Source organism: Schistocerca americana, chromosome 5 (genome assembly GCF_021461395.2).
Source record: "Schistocerca americana isolate TAMUIC-IGC-003095 chromosome 5, iqSchAmer2.1, whole genome shotgun sequence".
In the NCBI taxonomy this organism is placed as follows: domain Eukaryota; kingdom Metazoa; phylum Arthropoda; class Insecta; order Orthoptera; family Acrididae; genus Schistocerca; species Schistocerca americana.
The window spans coordinates 543963958-543990298 of NC_060123.1; positions in this window are offsets into that span (position 1 = coordinate 543963958).

Genomic DNA, 26341 nt, shown 5'->3' on the forward strand with positions numbered 1-26341 from the left:
TATGATAACATTCTGAAATCATAGTATGAAGGCTTTCACGACCGGATGACATATCTTCTGGTAAACCTTCCGGGCAAGACTCACCGGAGGAGAAACACCCCTCTGAAGATGTCCAGCGCAGCTCTGGACGAAACGTTAGGAGCTGAAGAGTTTCATGGACCACGACCTTACATCCCGGAAGGTTTACCAGAAACATTCTGGAATGTCGTGGAATGCTCTAGAATCGAATGTTCTTGAATGTTCTCGAATACTCTCGAAAGTTCTAGAAATTTCTAAAGGGTAAAACTTCCCAGCTCTTATATCTTTGAAAGCACGTACTTCACGTAAAAATGGAAACTTTTCTCACGGATGGAGGACAAACGGCTACCACACCGTATAACTCCACTGACCGTACCAGGACTCGTTTCTGAGTCTTATGGGCACGCACGTTGTGAAATTGCTTTTATAATAGAACTGTGATGGTGTGTTGGTTCTTTTACGCCACTCAATACTTAATAAATTGGAGAGGCAACATTTACTAATCTTGAAAAAACTATAATATCATTGTGACGCTCAATAACATTACTGGGCGTCTTATGAAGCATTTCTTTTTTAAATCTTGGTGTCACTTATGGTGTGGCATTAATTCCACGAGGTACTACTACACGTGGGAGAAGTATTCAGATAGCTATTAACGAACATTTATAGGGGTGCGCCTACACTTGGCATATATGAGGGCTTGAATTCTGTTGCGGACACTTTCAGTGAGGTTTCTGAGAGCCTGTGGAGAATGACAAACAGCTTTTCCTCAAAAGTCGAAAACAGCGAAAGTAATGATGTGTGATACTGGGGTCTGGAGCGAAGTCGATGTTCTAACCCATTCCAAAAGTACAGGGTGATTCAAAAAGAATACCACAACTTTAAAAATGTGCATTTAATGAAAGAAACATAATATAACCTTCTGTTGTACATCATTACAAAGAGTATTTAAAAAAGTTTTTTTTCACTCAAAAACAAAAAAAATGGCTCTGAGCACTATGGGACTCAACTGCTGAGGTCATTAGTCCCCTAGAACTTAGAACTAGTTAAACCTAACTAACCTAAGGACATCACAAACATCCATGCCCGAGGCAGGATTCGAACCTGCGACCGTAGCGGTCTTGCGGTTCCAGACTGCAGCGCCTTTAACCGCACGGCCACTTCGGCCGGCCACTCAAAAACAAGTTTAGAGATGTTCAATATGGCCCCCTCCAGACACTCGAGCAATATCAACCCGATACTGCAACTCGTTCCACACTCTCTGTAGCATGTCAGGCGTAACAGTTTGGATAGCTGCTGTTATTTCTCGTTTCAAATCATCAATGGTGGCTGGGAGAGGTGGCCGAAACACCATATCCCTAACATACCCCCATAAGAAAAAATCGCAGGGGGTAAGATCAGGGCTTCTTGGAGGCCAGTGATGAAGTGCTCTGTCACGGGCTGCCTGGCGGCCGATGCTTCACCTCGGGTGGTTGACGTTCAGACGATAAGGTTTCATAACTAACCTTTTTTGAAGGACTCTCCATACAGTTGATTGTGGAATTTGCAGCTCTCTGCTAGCTCTGCGAGTCGATTTTCCTGGGCTGCGAACAAATGCTTGCTGGATGCGTGCTACATTTTCATCACTCGTTCTCGGCCGTCCAGAACTTTTCCCTTTGCACAAACACCCATTCTTTGTAAACTGTTTACGCCAACGTTTAACACACCACCTATCAGGAGGTTTAACATCATACTTCGTTCGAAATGCACGCTGAACAACTGTCGTCGATTCACTTCTGCCGTACTCAATAACACAAAAAGCTTTCTGTTGAGCAGTCGCCATCTTAGCATCAACTGACGCTGACGCCTAGTCAACAGCGCCTCAAGCAAACAAACGTACAACTAAATGAAACTTTATAGCTCCCTTAATTCGCCGATAGATAGTGCTTAGCTCTGCCTTTTGTCGTTGCAGAGTTTTAAATTCCTAAAGTTGTGGTATTCTTTTTGAATCACCCTGTATTTTATTGGATTGAAGTCGGGACTGTGGTTAGGTCAGCCGATTTCAGAAATGTTATTGTGCACAAACTAATATCTCCAGGAATTTGCTTGTCAAATCATGCACTGTCATGCTGATACAACCACTTGTTGTCTCCAGACCGTTGACCTATTAAAATAGTATAAAATACACCAAGCAGCATTTAAAGACAGGATGCTGTCAGCAACTGTCTGAAGCGCCAGGTGCCACCACGACTTGATTAAGGAGCAAAATGTTGGAATTTCGAATGCGACTATGTGGAGAACGAATGACAAGATGTAACTACTTATGGTAGATAAAACGATTATCCCAGACCAGTTGCATATTAATTTATAGCAGTGATAGCAACTCGGTTTTACTTCCCGTTTGAAAGGTCCTCTTAGAGTTCAAGGCATGTGTGATTCGAGTGAAGAAATGACATAGTAAACACCTGTGCTGTAAAATGAGGATTCTTATGGGGAGATAGAGGCATTTCTGCACTGCAATTGGTAGAGAGTAGCGGCAGCCGCCGAGCCAGCACAGCAGAGCAACAGCAGCATTTGTCTGATAAACTGTAAATTAATCCAGTCTTTGCTTTTTGTTCACGTACTTATGCAAAGAAATAAACTGTACGTGTGTATTTTATTGTGTAGACCAGTGGTTAGAAAAGTAATCGTAGTTTTTGTTGTTGCATAAGTCTTGCGAATATCCTTTTGTAGGGCGGCTCACTAGTGCAAATTAACCCGTCGCTATTTTATACACCCTATGACATGGCTAGGGACTCTGCTTGTTGCTAGTGGACACGAGGAGACTTGGCTGCTCTCCGTAAACGGCTGGTACCTGCGTTGGCTACCGTCGACAAGCTTCTAGATAATGCTCAAAGACGGAGACGTCGAAGCGCCGGTGGAGAGACCTGTGACACCTTTAGTGACTTGAACCCCTAATGATCCAGACTTGATACGTAACGTCTGACCGGTCGGTCCTCAGCCCAGAGTGAGTGGTAGACAGGGGTAGTTTCGCGTGTCATTGGGCGGAAATCGGGTGAGGGGGCAGGACGTACGGGTAACTCCCTACTTCGTAGCAATCGGTACGAGGTGCTACCCAGTGCTGACGATAGCTCTGAGCCAGCACGGGATGCCTCTCCTGTTGGGACAGCGGTCGATTTTCCTGCCCAGTCCGGACAAGTACAGAGGGTGGGTATGCTATTCAGTGGGAACTCCAATGTTAGGCGGGTGATGCAGCCCCTTAGGGAGAAAGCAGACAAGGCGGGAAAGAGTTACTGTGTGCATTCAGTAAGTCTGACGACAGGTCTCATCCGTGATGTGGAGGACGCCCTCCCTACGGCTATCGAGCACAGTGGATGCAACCGGCTGCATGTAGTGGCACATGTCGGCATGAATTACGCCTGCCGCTTGGGTTCTGAGGCCATCCTCGGCTCCTTTAGGCGGCTGGCTGATTTGGTGAAGGCAACTAGCAAGGCAAGCCGGGTGCAGGCTAAGCTATTTGTAAAATCGTACCCAGGGTTGATCGCGGTCCTCTGGCTTGGAGCAGTGTGAAGAGTCTAAACCAGAGGCTCAGACGGCTCTGCGATGGTGTCGTATGCGAATTTCTCAACCCCCGCTATAGGGTGCAGAATTGTAGGGTTGCCCTTAATAGGTCAGGCGTGCACTACAAGCAGGAAGCGGCTAATAGAATAGAGGAGTACGTGTGGGATCAAAGACGATTTGTCTGTTAAGCCACAGCGACTTCACAGAATCTTGGTGCTCGCAGATCAAAGATAGAAAAGATTAATATGATTATAGTAAACAGCAGGAGAATGCAACGAAAGGTCCCTGAATTACTATAGCTTATTGAAGGTTTTAATGCACAGATTGAGAACAGAAAGCTGGTTGAAACCAGACGTCAATGGCAAAGAAATCCTATTGCAGTACAAAAATTGATGTAACCTAGCGAGTTCATCAAGTATTCCGAATCTGAATTAATCAGGGTGAAATTGAGTATCAAAGAAAGATCAGAAAAGGCGATGGTGTGCTTTTATTGACCTCCTGAGCCAGGATCCGTAGTGGTGGAGCGCTTCAGACAGAACTTGCAGAATATCATTAGTGATTTTCCTGATCATGCCGTTGTAATAGGAGGTGACTTCAACTTGCCAGGTATAGATTGGGAGTGGTGTACCATCAAAACTGATGCCAGAGACAGGGAATCGTGTAAGATTGTTCTTGATGTCTTGTCCGAGAATAACCTTGAGCAGATAGACAACCAAATCGTTAGGGTTACGTCTTAGATCTCCTGGCAACAAACAGATCCGAACTTGTCGAATCGGTTAACGTAGAGGAAGGTATCATTGGCAGAATGCATGGCGAAGAGTCCTACAAGGAATGTTAAGAAAGGTAGGAAGATATATTTGCTCAGCAAGGGTGACAGGATACAAATTTCAGAATATCACAGCAGTCAGCATCACCTATTCGGCGACGAGGACGAACATGTGGAGAATAGGAGGAAACATTTCAAAGGCGTCGTTCAATATGCCCTAGACGCGTATGTTCCGAGTACGGTTTTCAGGGATGGGAAAGATTCACCATGGTTTAATAGCCGTGTTAGAAAGGCGCTACATAAACAAAGAGCACTTCATCTCACATTCAAGAGAAGTAAAAATCTATGTGACAAACAAAAGGCAAACGAAGCGGAAATGAGCGTAAGGAAAGAAATAAGAGGAGCGTTCAATGATTTTGAAAGTAAGATTTTGTCATCGAAACTGAGTAAAAACCCTAGAAGATTTTGTCGTATGTAAGATCAGTAAGAGAGTCAAAATCATCTATTCACCCTCTCAGCGACCACGCCGGCACCGAAACGGAAAATAACAGAGAGAAGGCCGAAATACTGAACTTGGTCTTCCGAAGCTGTTCCACAGCGGAAGATCGTAACACTGTCCCTTCTTTCAATCGTCGAACGAACATCGAAATGGAAGATATTGAGGTAACCGATCGCGGAATTGAAAGCTACAATCGCTTAATAGTGGAAAGGCTTCAGGAACAGATGAGATACCAATTAGATTTTATAAAGATTATGCGAAGAAACTTGTTCTCTTTCAGCAGTAATTGATCGTGGATCGGTTGAGCAGCGAAAGGTACCCAACGACTGGAAAAAAAACCGCAGGTCATTCCCGTTTTTAAGAAAGGCCGTAAAACATAATTATAGACCTATGTCTTTTGTAGAATTATGGAACATGTTTCATGCTCAAGAATTATGACGTTCTTGGAAAATGAACAGCTACTCTACAAAATCAACATGGATTCCGCAAAAAGAGATATTCTGGTAAACTCAGCTCGCTTTGTTCCTCCATGAGATCCACAGCACAGTGGACAATGGCGCTAAGGTTGATGACGTCTTTTTTGATTTCAGTAAGGCACTTGACACAGTCTCGCATTGCCATTTAATGAAAAAAAAAAAATACGAGCTTACCGAGTATCGGAGCAGACCAGCGACTGGAATCAAGACTTTCTTGCAGACAGAACTCAACACGTTGCTCTTAATCGAACTAAATCAACAGATGTAAAGTTAATATCAGGAGTACCACAGGGAAGTCTCATAGGACCGTTGCTGTTTACAATATATATAAATGATCTGGCACAAAGCGTCTAATGCTCTTTAAGGCTATTCGCAGATGATGCAGCTGTCTACACCAAAGTAGCAACGCCAGAAGATAGTACGAATTTGCAGAACGACCTGTAGAGAATTGATGAATGGTGCAGACTCAGGCAGTTGACCCTGAACGTATACAAATGTAAAATATTGCGCATACGTAGGAAAATAAATCCAGTACTGTAGAGCTGCAATATTGATGACAAACAGCTGGAGACAACGTTGGCCTTAAAATATCTAGGCCTATCTATCAAGAGCGACCTTAAGTGGAGTGACCATGTAAAACAGATAATGGGAAAAGCAGACACCAGACTCAGAGTTATCTGAATAATCTTAAGGAAATGTAACTCATCCACGAAAGAGGTGACTTATAAGGCGCTTGTTTGCCCCATTCATGAGTTTTGTTCATCTATCTGGGATTCATATCACGTAGGACTGATAGAGTAGATAGTGAAGTCCAAACAAAAAGCGGCGCGTTTCGTCACGGGATCGTTTAGCTGGCAAGACAGCATTGATAAACAAATTCCACTGGCAAACGTTACAAGAGGGGCGTGGTGCATCACGAAGAGATTTACTACTGATATTTCGGGACAGTACTTTTTAGGAGGAGTCAGACAACATATTACGTCCCCTCACATATATCTCGCGTACTGACCACTAGGAGAAAATTCGAGAAACTAAGAGTTAATGCAGAGGCTTACCGACAGTCATTCTTCCCACGCACTATTTGTGATTGGAACAGCGTTAGAGGGATCAGATAGTGTTACCGAAAGTACCCTTCGCTACACTCCATTAGTTGGTTTGCAGAGTATGATGTAGATGTAGAAGCCAGGTTCAAGAATAGGCCAAAAACTCTTACTTTGAAATCACGAAAGGTAGCAATACAAGATAAGGAAATAGAAAAATTTGAGAAGTGGAAAAGTCAATCCTTTGGGTACATACTTCATGACGCAGTGCAGTTTACTTAGTAACTAACATTTTCTTGTAGAATTCAAGATTTGTTTCGGTACTAGCAAATTATAATTTCTTTATTCAGGGTTGCAAGTTTTCTACTTCATTGAGTCTCAATAGAATTAGTCCTCTTTCGAGATGTATGCGTATCCCTAGGAACAAACATGGCCTTATTTAATTGAAAAAATTGGTTTACAAATTACGAACATGATTTGCGTTTTGTGTACAAATTATTAGTGACATTTGAAAATTTGGGCTCGAATGGACTCGAACCCGTATGTCCCACTTAATTCAAGAGGTTGCCTTAACCACTTTGGCTATCCGTGCGCGTCTCCCGTATCGACCCAAGTCTCCATAGTACTATGCTCCCACGCCTTCCATGTGATTCTCGTACAGGGAGAGGCACTGTTATTCTTGTCTTATCGGTGCGGGAGGCGTCCCAGGTAGCCAAAGCCATTAAGTCGACCATTCGCGTTCAGAAGGAAGTCCAGGTTTCGTAATTTGCGAATATATTTCTTCACTTTAATTTATTTTCTTTCATTTTACATTAATATGCGTAATATGAACACTGGATTCCTATATTTCGTGAAATGGGACAACAAATAAATCTGATACGTAATTTTCCGATATTCCAATGGTTGCTGAGACGTTCTAAATTAACTAAGTAGAATGATTTTGAATTAATGTCGATCTCAAAGTGACGATGTCTTTAATTTGTAACTGATGGACTTGTTTTACACCAATATTCATGTTTATTGTCTTCAATGAATCGTGTGTTTTCTTCGGGGTCTCGTAGTTTGAAAAAAAGTAGTGAACACTTGGCCACTCTCCATGTAGCACTTTCTGCTCGCTTGCTAAAATTAAAAAAAAATAACGCTTTGTTTTGATAGGAACTATAAAACAGACTCTTCTCGATGGTAAAGTTTCATTAATCGGCGCATTATTAGTTAATAACAGCGATAAATGTACCATTCGGATTGGAACGTTCCGAAATGCATTGCTATGCACATTAACTCAAAAATCACTAAAATAGTCAGTGACTGTTAAAACTGTCGACTGAAAAATACAAATCGTACAACTGACAATAAAGCTTTAACGTCATCAAACAATTACGACTTTGCTTAATTCTAGACACATCACAGCCAAGCGGGTTCTTCCTGGCTATGCCACCATGTACAGTTGATTTGCATTTGGATAAAAGATTCGGTTTATTACAATGGGAAAACAAAATAATTGGTGTTCATGACGCTGGAGTCTTTGTAAGTGTTCAGAGTAAATGTTTTTCCTGCGCGGTAACGTTTAACTATTGACCAGCTAACGTTGACATTTCTCGTAACTATTTATCTGAGATCGAGAGAGAATGTTTTTACGAAATGTGTCCAGCTGTTCCTCTGTTCTCTTTGATGGGAGTCGTGGGAAGGAGGGGCAGACGATCAACTTCTTTACCATCTGCCTTATGATGTACTGGTCCATTAAATCTAATCAGTCTCGTGGAATACTGCTGTAATGTACTAGTGTTGGCCATCTGATTTATCAATAGAACAATAAAAATAAATAAGCAATCCAATTAAGATCAGGTATGTATAACCCGCCGTGTAGGGAGAGGGGGCTTTACACGACCGTGAAATTTATAGTCTGTGTGGTCCTTAATTAATACTACAAGTCATTCTGCAACTATTAATAAAACCACTTTACTCTATCAGAACACTAGCGGCACTCTGCTAAATGAATGGAGCAAGGCAGCAAGATAACTGGATTTATGGTCTAGCATTCACAGGCTGCTGGCCATAATTTCCAAGTCCCAGGAGATTCTTAACTACAACTGCATAAGGAGAGGAACCGACGAAGTGCAGCTTTCACAAAAGGGTCTGCGGAAGAGAGTAGCAATATTTGATGCGAAGAGATATGGATGCGGCAATTATGAGTTTGAATAAGTGAACCCTTTATACTATAACAGTGATAGTGGGGCGGCACAAAGCGTAAAGAATGATTAGGAGCAAAGCTGTGGACTAAAAATAAACTGAAGAGATTAGTTAGAACATACCAAGACAATAAATTAGTTGTTATTTTGCGACTGGGTACATTTATTGAGATTTTTAAAAAAAGAGCCTGTCATCGAGACATTTGAGGAATGCCATCATAGAATACAGCAGTGTTTACAACATTACTGTTACAAAATTTGAAGCAATAGTTTCTGAGCCGATAATGGCTACTAAAATTAAGGACAAACAGTAATTAAAAACCAACTCAACAAAAAGGAATTTTAAAGGCAAAAAAAAGCTACAAAATTCGTACAGCAACTGTTCATTTACTAATTCTGGATACTACACTTGTAAGTAGCAACAGGAGCTGAAGAACACAACCAGGGCTCAATTAACCGCCTCGCTGGCTCTTATCTTTGGCATATCTTTAATCGTCTTCTAGATAGTGGCATTCTCGACAGTTATTCTACTGCTTTATGTCCACGCTTTATGTAGTCCGAACTTGGACTTACGTGTAACATCTGCTCTGATCATAATGACATAATTTGCTAGTCTTTCTTTGTTCACGTGAGAATCAGATCACTTTTGATATGAGACAAAATTGCCGATAACTAGGCAATGTGCAGTGTTGCAAGATAAATTATCTATCACTCGATGGCTTCCTCCCATCTCGCTTTCTTCCTCTGCTGTGAACTATACCAGCAAGAGGTCTATGTATTCCGTTACGGCACACACTGTTCGTGACTCGTCTCGTACACATTTTTCTCTGGGCACTTGACAAATTCCAGCTCCATTACTTGTAGTATTTAGGGGAGATTTTATTCTCGAAGTGTGCACCAGTTACCTCGGAGGAGGACAGGACTTCTACTGTCCTTGTAAAAGAAACCCACAGTTTCATCCTCTGACTGGGGGTGTCCCAAATTCGTACCGTTGTTAGCACTTAATTTGCGATGTAGCTTTGAATTTTCTGCAGAATATAGAATTAGTGGAAGAAACGCTACTATGCGAGGTCGGAAAACGCATTGACTAAGATTTGAAGCGCTGAGAAAAAGAAGAATAATAACTACACTACCGCTGACATAATTGCCCCCAATATGATCTGTATAATTTTGGTAATGGCAGTCACCTAACGGCAATTGACCATCATTGCCTCATAAAAGTACCTGAGGTAATGCTAGCAATAATGTCTGCCACGACTGGCACAATAAAGTCAACCATCTACAGTCAATTTAAGGCACATAGGCTGTAATCTCCTGCTTAAAATTAAGCTTTAAGACACAGTACATGACATCCACTGCCAAGTTGTGTCAAATATATGGTCAGTTTCTGGCACTAGAATACAATTTCACTTCTGAATGCTTATTTGTCTGTGCCAACCGTCATTGCCTTGCCTGTTAGCGTCATTTAAAGAGAAATGCATCAGAGGCTGTGGCATTAAAACAGCTAAAGTGACTGCAGGTGTGGCCCCTTAAGACCGCTGAAAGAACAGTCTCCCTGCTTGAAAGACGTGGGCACACGGCCTCTTGAGGACAAATCAAGCATGTGTAAGCGTCGACCATCCAGTTCGCACTGTAATGCCGAAAAAAGAGCAAATGGGGGTACAGACGAAGAGAAAAGAGATGTAGTGTATTTCACTCCAGCAATTCGGAGAAACGTGAATTCGAGAGAGCATACATAAGCTTACAGAGAACACTGCACGTCCGTTGCAATTCTGACGCTCAATTTGTAATCTAGGACAGTGCCTGTCACCGAAACCCGCTGGTCTACAATAATGAGAGTAACGATAGCTGGATAATGGTTTCGCTGATGTGATATGGCGACCCAGATGGTGTATCACAACAATTGCCCTTCCTTGAATCGGTTGTGCCACACTGTGGCCCCTTCCAACGGATGCTCAGTGCTCTCTGTCTACATCTAAAATTCTTTAAGTATTTTCCATTCCCCCTTATGATGAAAACGACTTTATGTTACCGTTGAACCGTTCAATAGGGCTCACAGCTTTCTCCATAGGTAAAGTGTGATGCTGCGGCTCAGCAATGAACATACCTCTGTCGATGCCAGAATGACCTGTGCCAGTTGCACATACTAATAAACATTTGCCTCCCCATAGGATCACGGGAATTTAATTACAGGCATCCCACGAAAGATTGCATAATAGGCCGGATTATTAGGCGCAGGCAACTGAAAATGATACAGTTGGAAAAAAGTATGAAAACTGATTACTATTTCAAAAATAACAACCACAACTGATAATGCGCTAACCCACTGTGAGACAAACTGGAAATGCTTGCGTGAAAAATTGTTAGCGGTTGCTACGCACCCTTGACTGCACCCAGGCACACACCTTTTCGTCAGAGGCAAATCGACAGCCACGAATATCTTTCTTGCGCCTCTAAAAATGGGATTCGCATCACGAGTGCGCGTGACTGTAAAGAGGGTGTGTAAGTAACTTCCAGCGAAACTTCCACAGCACAACTGAAAAAATATTGGCGACATGTGGTTCCTCAGGGCTCAGTTCATATGATTCTGCACGCCCTGTCACTTTTGGCTTGAGAGAAAAAGTTATGAGGTACTCCTGGCGTTACTAGACACCCCTAAGCTACACCACGATTTTATTATGATATGGACTTCCGTCCCTTACGATGCAAACACTATTTCCATCCGAGACAGGCTGTGTTCAGATTAATGGCGCCACAAGCCGTCTGAATATGACACGCGGACCCCTCAGGGCTAAAGACTAAATACAGGTCTTCTCGTCTCTGCTCTGTTAGGCCTTGACCAACTTGTATTTAATAAAAATCTCAACCATTCATTTAAGTAACCCTGCAGGAGAAAAAATTGACATGGAATTTTAGTCATTTAGTAAGGCAATAGAAATAACACAGACAAGCTTGCTGTATCAACTCGAGAAAAGCAACCCAGGCGAATCGAGGAAGGGTTGGCCGATGGTTCAGTTAGACAGAATTCATCATTGATAAAACTAACATTAAATAATACATATATTATATGATGAAAAGCATCCGCACACCAGGCTGGCGTCCTCCATCGGTAATGCTAGAATTCAATACGGTGTTGGCCCACCCTCAGCCTTGATGACAGCTTCCACTCTCGCCGGCATACATTCAATAAGATGCTGGAAGATTTCTTGGCGAATGGCAGCCCATTCCCCACGAAGTGCTGCACTGAGGAGTAGTATCGACGTCCGTCGGGGAGGCCTGGTACGAAGTCTGCGTTCCAAAACATCCCAATGGTGTTCTATAGGATTCAGGTCAGTACTCTGTGCAGGCCAGTGGGGAGCAAGAAGGTGCTTAAAACATTATGTTGGCTTGTGCTGTGATAGAGCCACGCAAAACGACTTGAGGTGCAAGCCCTTTCCATGAAAAACACGACTACACCATAATATCACGGCCTCCGAATTTTACTGTTGGCACTACATACGCTGGCTGATGACGTTCACCGGGCATTCGCCATACCCACACCCTCCCATCGGATCGCTACATTGTGTACCGTGATTCGTCACTCCACACAACGTGTTTCCACTGTTCAGTCGTCCAATGTTTACGTTCCTTACACCAAGCGAGGCGTCGTTTGGCATTTACCGGCGTGATATGTGGCTTATGAGCACCCACTCAACCTTTAAATTCAAGTTTTCTCACCTCCCGCCTAGGTCTCATAGTACTTGCAGTGGATCCTGAAGGAGTTTGGAATTCCTGTGTGATGGTCTGGATAGATGTGTGCCTATTACACATTACGACTCTCTTCAACTTTCGGCGGTCTCTGTCAGTCAACCGATGTGATCGGCCTGTAGCTTTTGTGCTGTACGTGTCCCCTCACGTTTCCATTTATCACATCGGAAACTGTGGATCTAGGGATGTTTAGGCGTGTGGAAATCTCGCGTACAAACGTATGACACAGGTGACACCCAATCACCTGACGACGTTCGAAGTCCATGAGTTCCACAGAGCGCCCCATTCTGCTCTCTCACGATGTGTAATGACTACTGAGGTCGCTGATATGCAGTACGTTCCAGCAGGTGGCAGCACAACGCACCACTATATATCGCTTCACGCATACGCTGTTGTGGCTTCTTTGAAAGGGCACAGCCGACTTCCTTCCCAGTCTTCCATAATCCGAGGTTGTGCTTCGTCTCCGATGATCTCGTTGTCGATGGGACATCATACACTAGTCTCCTCCTTGTTTCTGATCTGGTTTGATTCATTCAGTCGATCCCGGTCCGAATTTATTTCAAAACTTGTGCTACCACTCCGCTTAAAATTAAATGCGTTTGTGCCCTCAGTGTCTAAAGGAATTACTTGTTTCAATTTGATCTTAACTCAGTTTGATATTCAACCAGTCGGCCACTGCGGTGAAAATGGTCCTTGTAACGATTGTTTTGAGTCTGGAATTACAAGTTCTATATTACTGAATGGCCTTAGACCGATATTGTAAGTTTTAAAGGCAATTTTATGCCATTACAAAACTGAGTAACACTGTAAATAGTCTGCGCCTTTTTTCTCTATTCTTAATACGGGCCTTAATTAAGAGCCCTCACTTGTTCAACATGTGATATATTTATCTGTAGCGTCGCATTTCCACTGTCGGACGTGATACAGGTTACAGTGACGTACGAGAACCACAGTGGCTGCAGATGTTACTACATTTCACAGAAAACTCGACTCTCCATGTTTGTGTTTGTAGTTCTTCCAGGTCTTCTCAACTTTGAGTCTTTCGCTAGAATGCTTATACAGATATATCGCACAACAGGTCAAGAAAAGGTGTGTGGGAAATTACATTTCACTGCTCGTATACTAGTTTTGCCGTCCATACCAGTTTTTCATAGTATCGCTTGCAGTAATAATTTGAACGTTCACCTTACTACACTCAGGCACTATCAATTCCGCATAAGGTTCATGATAGTGTTTGTCTTGCGTTTCATTTTGGCTTGTCCATAAAGAGTGTTCTATTTGGCCCCGCAGTGCTCTAAAATATACTGTTTACAATACATCTTGTTTATTTACTATATTTTCATGCGCATAATGAACAAATTTTCTCACTTTCAGTAACTTATGACCGTCTCAGCGTGTCTTTGGCCTGTACTTGACAGACACGCATACTATTTCGTATATCATTTTCATTTGCATGTAAATTGACGAGTAAGGGGATCACAGTTCTTTCTTCGAAACCATTAATTCCTGCATGTGCTATCACATTAAAACTTCAAGGGAAAAAGAAAACTGCCAAAAAGAAGGAACATGCAGTAGCACAGAAGATGCTTGTCTAGTTAAACTTTTGTCACAACTGTTAACATGAGTGTCACAGCAGATGAAGCATATCTATACAGTACCGTCATGGGGCACAGAACTATCTATTTGTACAACTGGGAACCATTAGTTGAAAATACTATTCATAACTATTAATGACACGCTTATGTACATTTATTGTGTATTAAACGGCTGGAATAGAAGGGAGAACTGATAGAGGTACTCAGGGTACCCTCCGCCACACACCGTCAGGTGGCTTGCGGAGTATGGATGTAGATGTAGATGTAGGCTTGAAAAGTGCATAATTCATGGTTGCTTCTTCATTTCTATAACTACAGGCTGTTGACTAATAAATTTAGTTTACTATTAAAACAAATATGCTATTTAACTGACAGCATATTCTATCACCTCTTCTAGTATATAGTCGAGTTTGAGCTTAGAGCAGCATATTCCACAGTTTACATTATTTCCTCAGATGGATTTTTACTTTCGATCGTAAGTAACTGGATCACTATACCGAACTCCATAAATAAGTCATTTGGTATTTCTTTGTCTATATTAGCTCTACTAACTACAGTCATTCGATTGTTCTCAATCACGGTTATATATATATATATATATATATATATATATATATATATATATATATATATATATATATATATCATCTTACTAAACACTAACATAAACCTGTTACTTACACTATTTACATACTGTCAATTTTTTCTGGAAATTCTGCAGTGGAAATTTTATCCAAGTATGACAAATATAAATAAATGTGATACAAAAATTAATAAAATTTTCTATGTGATAACTGTATAGCATTTATGTTAAAATTTATTATTAGTATCTTCCTAATTGCGTGACTGCCCATGGTTCGACCACCGTATGGAGTAATTGGTGTAACAATATGTTTCTATGTGGTATTCATTGTCTCTAACAATTCCAGGTTCTTCAGCAAATACATTTAAGATTCTTGTTATTAAACGAACCAAATCTACTTACTGTGACAAATTCAAACACTGAGACACAGAAACCTTTTCTTTAACCTGAGCTTCTATTAATTGCATTGATCTATGCTGGAGCTGTTCATTTGTTTCTGTCGAATGAGGTAATTGGTTGCTAATTTGTAGAACTTTAGTTCCAATAAATCTGACCTTGACCTCCTGACAGTACTTGCCATGTTTGCCTTTGGTACTTATTAAGTCGATTATAATGGCCATTCCCTTAGTACACAGGTAGTGCTTTTTATTTCAGAGATCAATTCTTCTATTCCTATCTCACAACGACTCAAACACTAAAATGCAACTCACAGTCTGTGACTTAGTACCAATGGGTCCACAGTCCTACAATTCTGGACAGATGAGATTGGTACTTTGGAGATAGTATTAATTCTCGAGAATAAGCCCATGGGTATTATATTTCCCGAAGCTCCAGTGTTGAAAATACGGCAGTGAGGATATTTAAGACCTCCACTTTGATTCATGATTGTCGTACCTCTTCACGCCGCTCCTCATGTTTAACAAGATATACATATAACTCCCTCTAAGGTCTACACCAACATTGTACCGCAACGGATGAATTGATTCATTTCGGCTACTTTCTCCGTGTCCTGTATACGACTTTGGAGGGTTAAATGGGATCTCATTTAGTTCGTCAAAGCCAATACTCCTCATCGGCCATCCTTAACTGATTCATTGTAATTGCGCCAATTTGCGTCAGTCACACTACATCGCATCTGATAAATGTTTTGATTGCCCATATGCGTATCAGGAGGAGGGTTTTGAAATATAGCTTCTGTCTATGATGGTTGTCATTTAAAGTATTTATAAGATTCTACATATTATCCAGATAACACCCAGCAATGTCTCTATTACCCTCGTGCCTCATTTAACCAAATTCTTGAGAAGTGTGGCAATCATGCACACATTATTTGTTGTAGTCTCTTCTGCCTGCAGCATCAATTTACCACATCAACTAATGTTTTGATTATTCCCTTTGGAATGGTTCCCTGACTGATTCAGCTGTCACTGGCCATTTCCATTACCTATCTTTGGGTCCACTTGTATCAGGTCAGTTAAATCTTGTATTGACATGAAATGTTCCAGATTAGATTATGGAACATATTCAAGTTTCTCTCTATCATAAAATGATAATTCAGCTGTCAGAGTTCTTAGTACGTAAAACTGGTTCGCTCGACAATCGAATAACACCCCATAAACCTACATGAATCGGGATTAAATACTGCTTTTCATGTACACATACTGAGCAATATTTTGCTGAGATACCTCTCTCAAACCGCTCATATGTTTGACAACGTTCAGCAGTTTCTGTCGGAAGCAGTGCTACGTCTCCCTCAATATAAGCTGTCGTGAACCTTATTTTCTGTCTATCACCCCACAGTTGAGGTAATACATTCTTAAATGATTCTGTGAAGACTGTTGGGTTGCTTTACTTTTTGTCAGAGATAAGCATCAGAAACTGACTGTGTCTGTACAGTCTGGCCAGATTGATGATAAGGTTGGAGTGGTAGCTGTCAAATATGCCACAGATGACCAGCTGCTACAATTCTACTCGCTATTCTTTTATCATTCATAACGATTATTAACACTGTAAATGTCACCTACTCTAGAACAAAGGGATGATGATTCATGAACTACCAGTTGTACAGAGGACAATTCTTTTCCCATTTCGTTAATTTGTGTAATCACTTATCATGTAATTTGATTATCACCTCACTAAGTGTATCTTTTATTTAATTTAATTAGGCTTAAATTATTTGTAGTGAAGGCCCTCCCTCTGATAAAGCTTCAGCAGCTGCTTGCTGAACCAATATCTTCAATTCAGAGCCCACCTTTTCACCGATTTGCTTGTTTTTTCCTTTTTTTCTTTTCCTATGTCCACTTCGAAAAATCGTCTGGAAGTTGTTGGCTCTGAATTTCGAAATGTTCTTTTAATTTAGAGGGGACAGGAAAATAACCTGTTCTGGTAACTGCTGTGCAGTACCTTTCAAACTAGTCCATTCTGAATTAGATTTTCACTCTACAGCAGTGTGTGCACTTATATGAAACTTCCTGGCCGATTACAACTGTGTGCTGGACTGAGACTTTGCCTTTCGCAGGGAAGTGGTTCGTAGAAGAGCTTCTATGGAGTCTGGAAGGTAGGAGACGAATTACTAGCTGAACTGAGGCTGTAAGGATGGACCATCAGTCTTACTTGGGTAGCTCAGATGGTAGAGAACTTGCGCACGAAAGGCAAAAGTCCCAAGTTCGAGTCTCGGTCCAGCAAACAATTCTAATAGTCCTTTCTACCAACAATAAACTCATATTATTAGATAACTTTTCAGCTATACATGGTATAGCATTAAGTTTATATTCTAATGTGTTGTGATTGGACTGAATGTTATCCAGCTTAGGCTTAAATTCGTTTCTGTTTGAATTAAATTCATCTTGGTTTGACATAATTTCATCTTGTTTCAGTAGGTCAAGAGTTGAATTAAATTTGTTTTACCGATTCGACATAGAGATGGATTTGTAAGTTTGATCTCATTATTCGTTTTAATCGTTGATATAATGAAACGTCCCCTTAGAAAAATTACAAATGACTGTGCTTAAACTGACACACAATATTTTGTTAGAGCAACGCAATCTGACTTTCAAAATTCCCTATAAAAGAATGGCCCTGACTAACATTAAACTATACCTTTCACAAATCACTTACCTCACAAAAATCTTCGCTGCTCAAGCTACTGCAATAGAGCGAGCGCCACTACTGCCAGCTAAATAAAAGATTCAAACTATGGAAGGCACTAACTACTGATAGGGATAGTTAGCAAATGAAAGATATTAATAGAGAACAAACAATGTATTTACCTTGATATCATCATATATAAATATAGCAGTTCATGACAAATTACAAACCTCCGCCATCTCTCTCTCCACTTCCACCACTGCTGGCGGCTCACCTCCAACTGTGCAACGCTACGTGCTGTTCACAGCCAGCTGCCTAACACGACAATGGCGAGTATTACAACAATGCAAAGCAGCCACAGACTGCACACAGCACAACCAGTGATTTTCATACAGAGGTGGCATTACCAATAAAAAACCTAAACAGCCAATAAAAAACCTAAGCAGCCTACTTACAATAACTCCACGAACGGATTCACATTACTGCTCTGTTGTGGAATTAGTGTCACCTTCCACCGCTTGTTCTGTTTCCTAAGCTGAAGGTTATGGGTCAATTATCACCGAGTTAGCAAATTGCTGCCATCAGCTTGTAAATTGGGATCACTACGTTCAACTCATTCTGTAGTTGACATTTTCTCTATATCTGGCATAACTTAATGCTTTGACAACAATTTATGACTTTCCACTGTGGCGGCTTAGTACAGTTATCAAGAAATAGTATTATCATTTTGTCACATGAGGTAATAAAAATATTGGTTCACAAAAACAAATTAATAACGAGGATTCATGTTTCTCACGTAAAACATGAAGTTTGCCATGTTCTCATTACCGTTTGCATTCCTATCGCAATTACTAATCACAATTTCCATATAAAATTTATAAAAATTACCATGGCTTATGAATCAGATACTGTGTTACCCTGGTATTACAACACTCATCGATTGGCGCAAAAGCAGTGATTACCATTCCATCGACGTTGTAACAGAGTGTTCTTTATGAAATCTTTAAAAATGATTTTATCGAAATTTTCCGTTTTTCCTTTCTTCTTGTGCATTTCCTTATTGTGTTGTTTTCTGTTTCATTTCTGCTGCTCCCACACTGCTTGTCTCAGCCAATGGTTACAGAACAAGGAAAATACCACACAGTTGCAGTATGAGGCTAGATTAACCACTGAATATAGTGGTTGTTATAGCCACATACTGGAACCCAGGTCCACATTGAAGGTGAACCTTTCATGGTTTCAGTACCTTTTAATATATTACACCAAGAATAATTATTGAAATGAACTACTCCATTTAAATCTGAGATTTTATTTTTGATACTCCTTTTAAAATTATTCTCTTCAATGGCAGTTTCGTTTGTGGTATAGAGTGAAGTGCAATGTTGTTTAGCAGTACAGTTGATATTGCTTGAGAACATAAGCTAATTAATGTTAAGACATTTGTGTAAAGTTACTTTAAAGAATAAGGCTATCGAGCATTGTCAGAAAATCTAGCTTCAGTTAAAATAATGTAATGCTAAATGATTAAGCACTGAAGGAACCAGATCATTATGTAACGACTCCAACTATGTTTGAATGGTCGAAAATCGTTATTACTGCAAGCATAGTTAATTTTATTTACTTTTGTTATATAACAATTAAACTACAACATTAGTGCCACATGTATTTTGCACTTGAGAATATTTTGAGAAATAATATTGATATATGTTCCTGCCAGAGCCAAGTTTCATTCATGATTAGTTATCTGTAATTATATTTATGCATTATGCTAAGCAATCTGAATGTGTTTTGTATTTAATATCTTAACGAATTTAATAAACAACATCATTATTTTGCCAGAATTGATCTTTTTGTATATCAAACTTTGTATGTGTGGAAGCCTGAACATCATTGTATCCAAGCTTTTGAATTGTGTTGCAATGTTGCGTGGTTACATTCCATATCTTTTGCATTCCAAAGTTATCCTTGTGTACTTCTAAAATACATAGAACAAGCGAAGCAATGCTTGAAGCATCTCATCGAACTACAACACCTTTAGTACAGTTCGTTGTGCTAAAATGTTGGAATATTTAGTGCCTGTGGACAGTTATGTGCTACCACAAGTGTGTTCAAGATCGAATGTAATACAATAGCTATATAAGTAAGTCAGTAACATCGATTACACTTTTTAATGCTGAAAATGATGCAATATCTTCTTACCCTCTAAAATAGTGCCTGGAGAGGGTTAGAATTGCCGAAAGAATTGTTTCAAATGGCTCTGAGTACTATAGGACTTAACTTCTGAGGTCATCAATCCCCTAGAACTTAGAACTACTTAAACCTAACCAACCTAAGGACATCACACACATCCATGCCTAAGGCAGGATTTGAACCTGCGACCATAGCGGTTGCGCGGTTCCAGACTGTAGCACCTAGCACCGCTCGGCCACCCCGGCTGGCGCTGAAAGAATTCTAGACTTTAGATGACCATAGTTTGATCTCTGAAGCGCAAGTAATACACTCTAAGATAGATGCCAATATCTTTACGTCTTTTGAGAATTTTAAATACAATGAATAAACGGAAATAGCTTGTGGCAATTAAACTAAGAGTTCACACTCAGATTTTAGGGATCAAGTGTAGGTTTCACATTAAACACATTCTTGCAGTGGTGCACAGTCGTGGAATAGTATTTCAGGCTGCCTGTTTGTTTGTATCAGCTATCACTACTCACTTGTTTAGGATAATATTTTAGCCCACAAGTGTTTCGTACTGTTACAGGATCCTTCAGGCATTTTGTGGGTCAGAACTTCATGAAGACCGCAGCTTGTGGTCTTGCGGTAGAGTTCTCGCTTCACGCGAACGGGGTCCCGGGTTCAATTTCCGGCGAGGTCAAGGATTTTTCCTGCCTCGAGATGACTGGGTGTTGTTATGTCTTCTTCAGAATCGTCATTCATCCCCATTGCGGTCGGAGGTAGGCAATGGCAAACCACCTCCGCTAGGACCTTGCCTAGTCGGCGTGCGGGTCTCCCGCATCGTCCCCTACTCTCCTCGGAGTGAGACCTCATCATCATCAAAACTTCATGTAGGCCTAGGATGAAATGATAACGTCTGCTTACTATGTTATTTTCCCAGAGCACATGTGTTCTATAGTTACACAATTTAGACTTTGGTAAATTGTAATGTACTCCTCCACCTTGAAATGGCGCCTGGTAAGTCTTCTTTTCTTTTGCATTGTCTCATTTAGAATTAGAATGGAAATTCGGCTGCAGGTTTAATATGTTATTTTAGTAGAGTACATGTTCAAATGGTTCAAATAGCTCTGAGCACTATGGGACTCAACTTCTAAGGTCATCAGTCCCCTAGAACTTAGAACTACTTAAACCTAACTAACCCAAGGACATCATATACATCCATGCCCGAGGCAGGATTCGAACCTGCGACCGTAGCGGTCGCGCGGTTCCAGACTGCAGCGCCTTTAACCGCTTGGCCACCACAGCCGGCTAGAGTACATGTGTTATGTTCAGTCATACAGCACTTCAGATGCAGAAATATTGTAATTTACATTTGTTATATATTTTAGACATAGTCATTGTTAGCTGTTGTACTTTTTAACTTTCACTTTAGACATGGAAATACCAAAAGTTACACCCTTTATACACTTTGACCTGGAAATAACATGCAAACATTTTGTATGAACCTGCATATATTTCATTGATTATCTACCGCAATTATCTTACACCTATTAAGGTCTTGGAGGAATTTCCAGATATTACTGCTCATACAAGGAAATAAGTCTCACCTAACTATTGTGGTTGCTTATGCATTTTTGATAAAGCAGACAGACAATTTACATGTGGAAATATTTAAATGTGACTAACGCCAAATGTGGTACACATATCAAATTGGGCTCATTGATCTGGAAGGTATACACTGGTGCCAATTTAGAACACTACTGTCGGTAGTGGTACGTTTTTTTGATAAATAATGCTTTTGAACGTGGTGGCAAATTGAGGTTCTACAGATTCTGATAACATGCGAAGATAGTAGCTTTACAATGACTGGCAGTAAATAAAGCGGGCAGGTCATATTCCTCTGAACACGGGATAAATAGTTCAGATCGTCAGATACTTTTGACGAAGGCAAAAATACAAATGATTCGGATACTTTTCAACATAACATAATAATGGCAACTAGCACATGTGGGTGAATGGATTTTCCCAATTTCCCACCACTGATAACCTCCATTTTTGATCTTCTGCCGGAGCTGTCTTCTATTTGTTAAAGTTCCCACTGGAGCTATCTTGCATCTTTGTAATTCCTGCCACTGCCATCTTAGATTTTTCGACGAATGCAAAGCCGCTGTCGACGGCTGCTTCAGTCGCAAGCAAGAAGCTCCATAATCACTGATCACAGTTCCTGCACTGGAAGACCCTCCCGAATGGCCACACTTGTTAACACAACCTTTTTCGGGGTGGTGAGGTACGCTGGCACCGGGTCGATTACGACCGGTGCATTAACGTCGACGGGTCTGTATGCCAGACAGCCTGAGTATGGCGACTAGGCGATATCCCATATCGCATTTGGGGAATACCAGTCTGATTCCCATTTTCTATTTCACAGACACGCTACACAATCATTCAGAACACTTTCTCATAGTTGCACACACAATATATAACCAGACAAATTGGATAAACTGCTTCTGTCCTGGGAGTGAGTAGGAGACTGATTACCTTCGCCGTTTGGTCTCCTTTCAGAAACTGAATCAGAATCACCACTGGAAGACAAAATGTCAAGCACAGCAAAATGCCTTGGGCTATGGCCTAATGCGCATAAGACTAAAGATACGAAATGTTATGTTTGATTGAAGTGGATTGGATTGTTGCGGACTACTTGGGAAATGTGTCAGGGGTTAGAAATGAAATGACTCTATATTATTATTGGCTAGAAATTCCCAGTCTGAAGTTTTCGACCATGTGGTGCGAGTCTTTCTACGTGACGTCATTTTTGCTCGTCGATGAGGGTAAGATGGAATGATTAGGACAAACCAAAACATCCGTTCTCCGAGCGAACAAAACATCTCTCCTGGTCGAGAATCGAACCCTGGATCCTGTGATCTACAGACAATAACTCCTTCTCACGCCTGTCTCACAAGTGTTTTCATCAAAATGACGGTCACGCTTCCGCATTCTGAATTCAGCTAGTGTTCGCCAACTAGTCATTTGGAAGTTATGTGTATTCCTTCAGCAGAGGTCAGCAAGTGAAGTATAACAACATATGAGTAACGTAACGAAAATGAAAAGGACATTTTCGTAAAATTCCACGGTAAACACTTGTCAGTTATTGCGACGTAATGACATACATATGCCCGTATTGCTTCACGTTTGGAGCTACCTTGTCTCGACACGCCTGCCAGCCATTATATTTGGTCGTATCTGCACAGTAATGTGTTTCAAACGACATATCGTACATTGTGAAATGTTCAGCCAACCGTTATTATCTAATGAAAAGTAATTTACCTTTATTCAAATCTTCTTTGACAGTTCCGTCTAGAGAGTTAGTACGATTCAAAATGGAACAGACAAAACGTGCGTTGTGGCAGCAACACGGGGCTGATAAGGGATTATTTAACAGAAAACATGGAGAGAAAGCTTATTTTACGCTTTGGAAATAACGACAAAATTCAGATGTAATCTGATACTAACGCCAGCTTTTGCAACGAGATACTTGTCGTTGTGACAAGCGAGTAAACACAAAGATACATATCAGCAAAGCTGTTGCACCACTGTTATACGTCGTCCAGTTGTGTTGCTATTGTGACTATTTCTGGCCCGACCGAAAGATCCCCTCTGAAGTTGTTTGTAAGCACAGACACAGTTACCGTGAGTCCGTCCTGTAACTAGGCCTTTGCACTCGAATGGATCTGAGCATTTGATTTGAAGGTAAAGCACCAGTAGGGACGCGTTAGAGAAGTGTGTGAGAAAGTAAAGTGAATAACCTACATGCCACGAACGACCATCGTCACCAATGATCAAGTTCATATCATGACGTTACGCGCAGACTGTTTGGCAACAAGGGAGGTTCCTCGACTCATGTACAAAGTGATGTGGTACGGAAAGGGGATCTGTTCCAGCTGAGCCGGCCGGGATGACCGAGCGGTACTAGGCCCTACAGTCAGGAACCTCGCGATCGCTACGGTGGCAGGTTCGAAACCTGCCTCGGGCATGGATGTGTGTGATGTCCTTAGGTTAGTTAGGTTTAAGTAATTCGAAGTTCTATGGGACTGGTGACCTCACAAGTTAAGTCACATAGTGCTCAGAGCCATTTGAAAAAAAATGTTCAAATGTGCGTGAAATCTTATGGGTCTTAACTGCTAAGGTCATCAGTCTCTAAGCTTACACACTACTTAACCTAAATTATCCTAAGGACAAACACACACACCCATGCCCGAGGGAGAACTCGAACCACCGCCGGGACCAGCCGCGCAGTCCGTGCCTTCAGCGCCCAGACCGCTCGGCTAATCCCGCGCGGCAGCCATTTGAACCATTTTTTGTTCCAGCTGACGTGCAGTGTTGGGGTCATATATCACACAGGCCATTCACGTTCGACAAGTGCACAGGATAGTCGATGTCAACGACTTTTGAGTCAAAGTATCCTGTTGTACCCTGATAATCGCAGGCAACGTGTTTGGAGACAAACGGGTAATATCGAACTACTCCAACAAGGCAGTGACTGAGTGATGGTCTGGAATGGCGTAACATGGTGCCACGTACACTTCATGCAATTGTTGAGGGCAATCCTACTGAGCTTGAATTCGGCGACGAGATTCTGCAACCAACAGTGGGACCGTATCGCCAACATTTAGGTGACCAGTTCATCCTGATGGATGGTAAGTCACGTGCTCATTCTGTTCTCGTGAACACGTTCTTTCATCACGGTAGGATCATCAGAATAGAGTGGCCTGCCTGTTCCACGAACATGAACCCAATCGTATATGTGTGGAATCCGTTGAAAGGAGCTGTTTTAGGACCTCGACAACGACTACGTACTTTGCGAGAAATACGCGTGACAGCCATTGAAGACTGAAGCAGGGCCTTCTCATGATCTGACTGATTTTAGGCCACGATGGGTTCAAGCCAGCACCTGATCGAGGTTACGTTCCACCACGTATTTACGTTGCACAGGAGTGCATTGGAAGTGAAAAGGATGGGAAGAAGACAATTCTGTGGTTACACAAATGTGTGTTTTTCTGATTTGGTGGTCTGGACACATTTCCGATGGATGTGTACATTTGCTTCACAGCCAGTGTTTGCTTTCTGTGCGATGTATTTCAAAATGTAGAGGTGATGCTAAACTTTTGTTCTTGCTTATAGTTTCCCGCCAGACAACCGAATTCTGCTTTGACCACCTTACAGAGCACACAGTTTGTTACCTTACGGGCTCATACTTCTCCATAACATACTATTTGGTGTCTGTATTTCGGGAGGACGACAGTTCAAAACCGCATCAGGTTATTCTGCTTTCAGTTTTTGAGATTTCCTTAAATCCGGGATGGTTCCTTTGAAAGGGCGCGGCCGATTTCAAAAAAATGGTTCAAATGGCTCTGAGCACTATGGGACTTAACATCTGTGGTCATCAGTCCCCTAGAACGTAGAACTACATAAACCTAACCAACCCAAGGACATCACACACATCCATGCCCGAGGCAGGAGTCGAACCTGAGACCGCAGCAGTCATGCGGTTCCGGACTGCGCGCCTAGAACCGCTAGACCACCGCGGCCGGCACGCGGCCGATCTCCTTTCCCTTCCTTCACACATTTCGGTCTCGAGCTGGCCATGCAATTTGTTGGTTAAAATACGTTTCCAACGATATTAGCAACTCTGATGCTATATGTTAACCGGTTCGAGATTTCAGTGCGCTAAGCAGCTAAGTAGTCTTGACACTGATCAATGAGGCTACCCTGCTAAGATCACAACTTAACGAGAGTACTGCAGACTATTACACCAATACTGACTGGGTCGATATCACCGTCATCTCTTTCGAAAAAATTCATTATTCCAGATGATTCTTGTTTAATAGAAGACGAGGCAAAAATTCATAACCGTGATAAGTAAGTCTTCTTGTAATCTCAAGCAATGACGTATTTTTCGTATCCACACATACAGTTGTTCTTGTCCATTCCTAAGACAGCCATTGATATTAGCACACGCAATTAATCAACGCAACTATGTAACTCATATATCAGAGATTATGTTACGTCAATGTCAAAGATTACGGCACTTTTTGACTTTAGAAAACTCTAGATCACTTAAAGGTCATGTAACAGTCTTTCAAAATTGATCGTGAACGTTAATACTGCCTCCAGCATCTGATGTCGCTTCACCGAAACTCATAAATTTCGAAAATGGTCCACTTCCCTTTTCCTCATTCTCTATTGCTGATTCGGGTCCTGCTCAGTAACATGATCTGGGTGAGACTTTAACATGATGAGCATCTAGCACAAACACTCTTGCAAGAAATAATTTCTCACCAATGATTTTGAATTTACGTTAATCAAATCTTCTGTCCAGTTCTTATTTTGTTTTTCATAATAGATTTGTATCGTCAATGTAATAACAAAAACTATGATTGCTCACACGTGTGAGTGCGACTTAATGCTGTGGAGACAAACAGACGACAAATGATACATGATAAAAAATTGTCACCTTTTTTGCTTTCTACAATACATATTTTCTACTAATAAAGACTGGTGGTCCATCAAAATGTTTTATAAACGGTAGGAAATTACATTATTTGCTCAATCATGCTGTACCTGCCAGTAGCCAG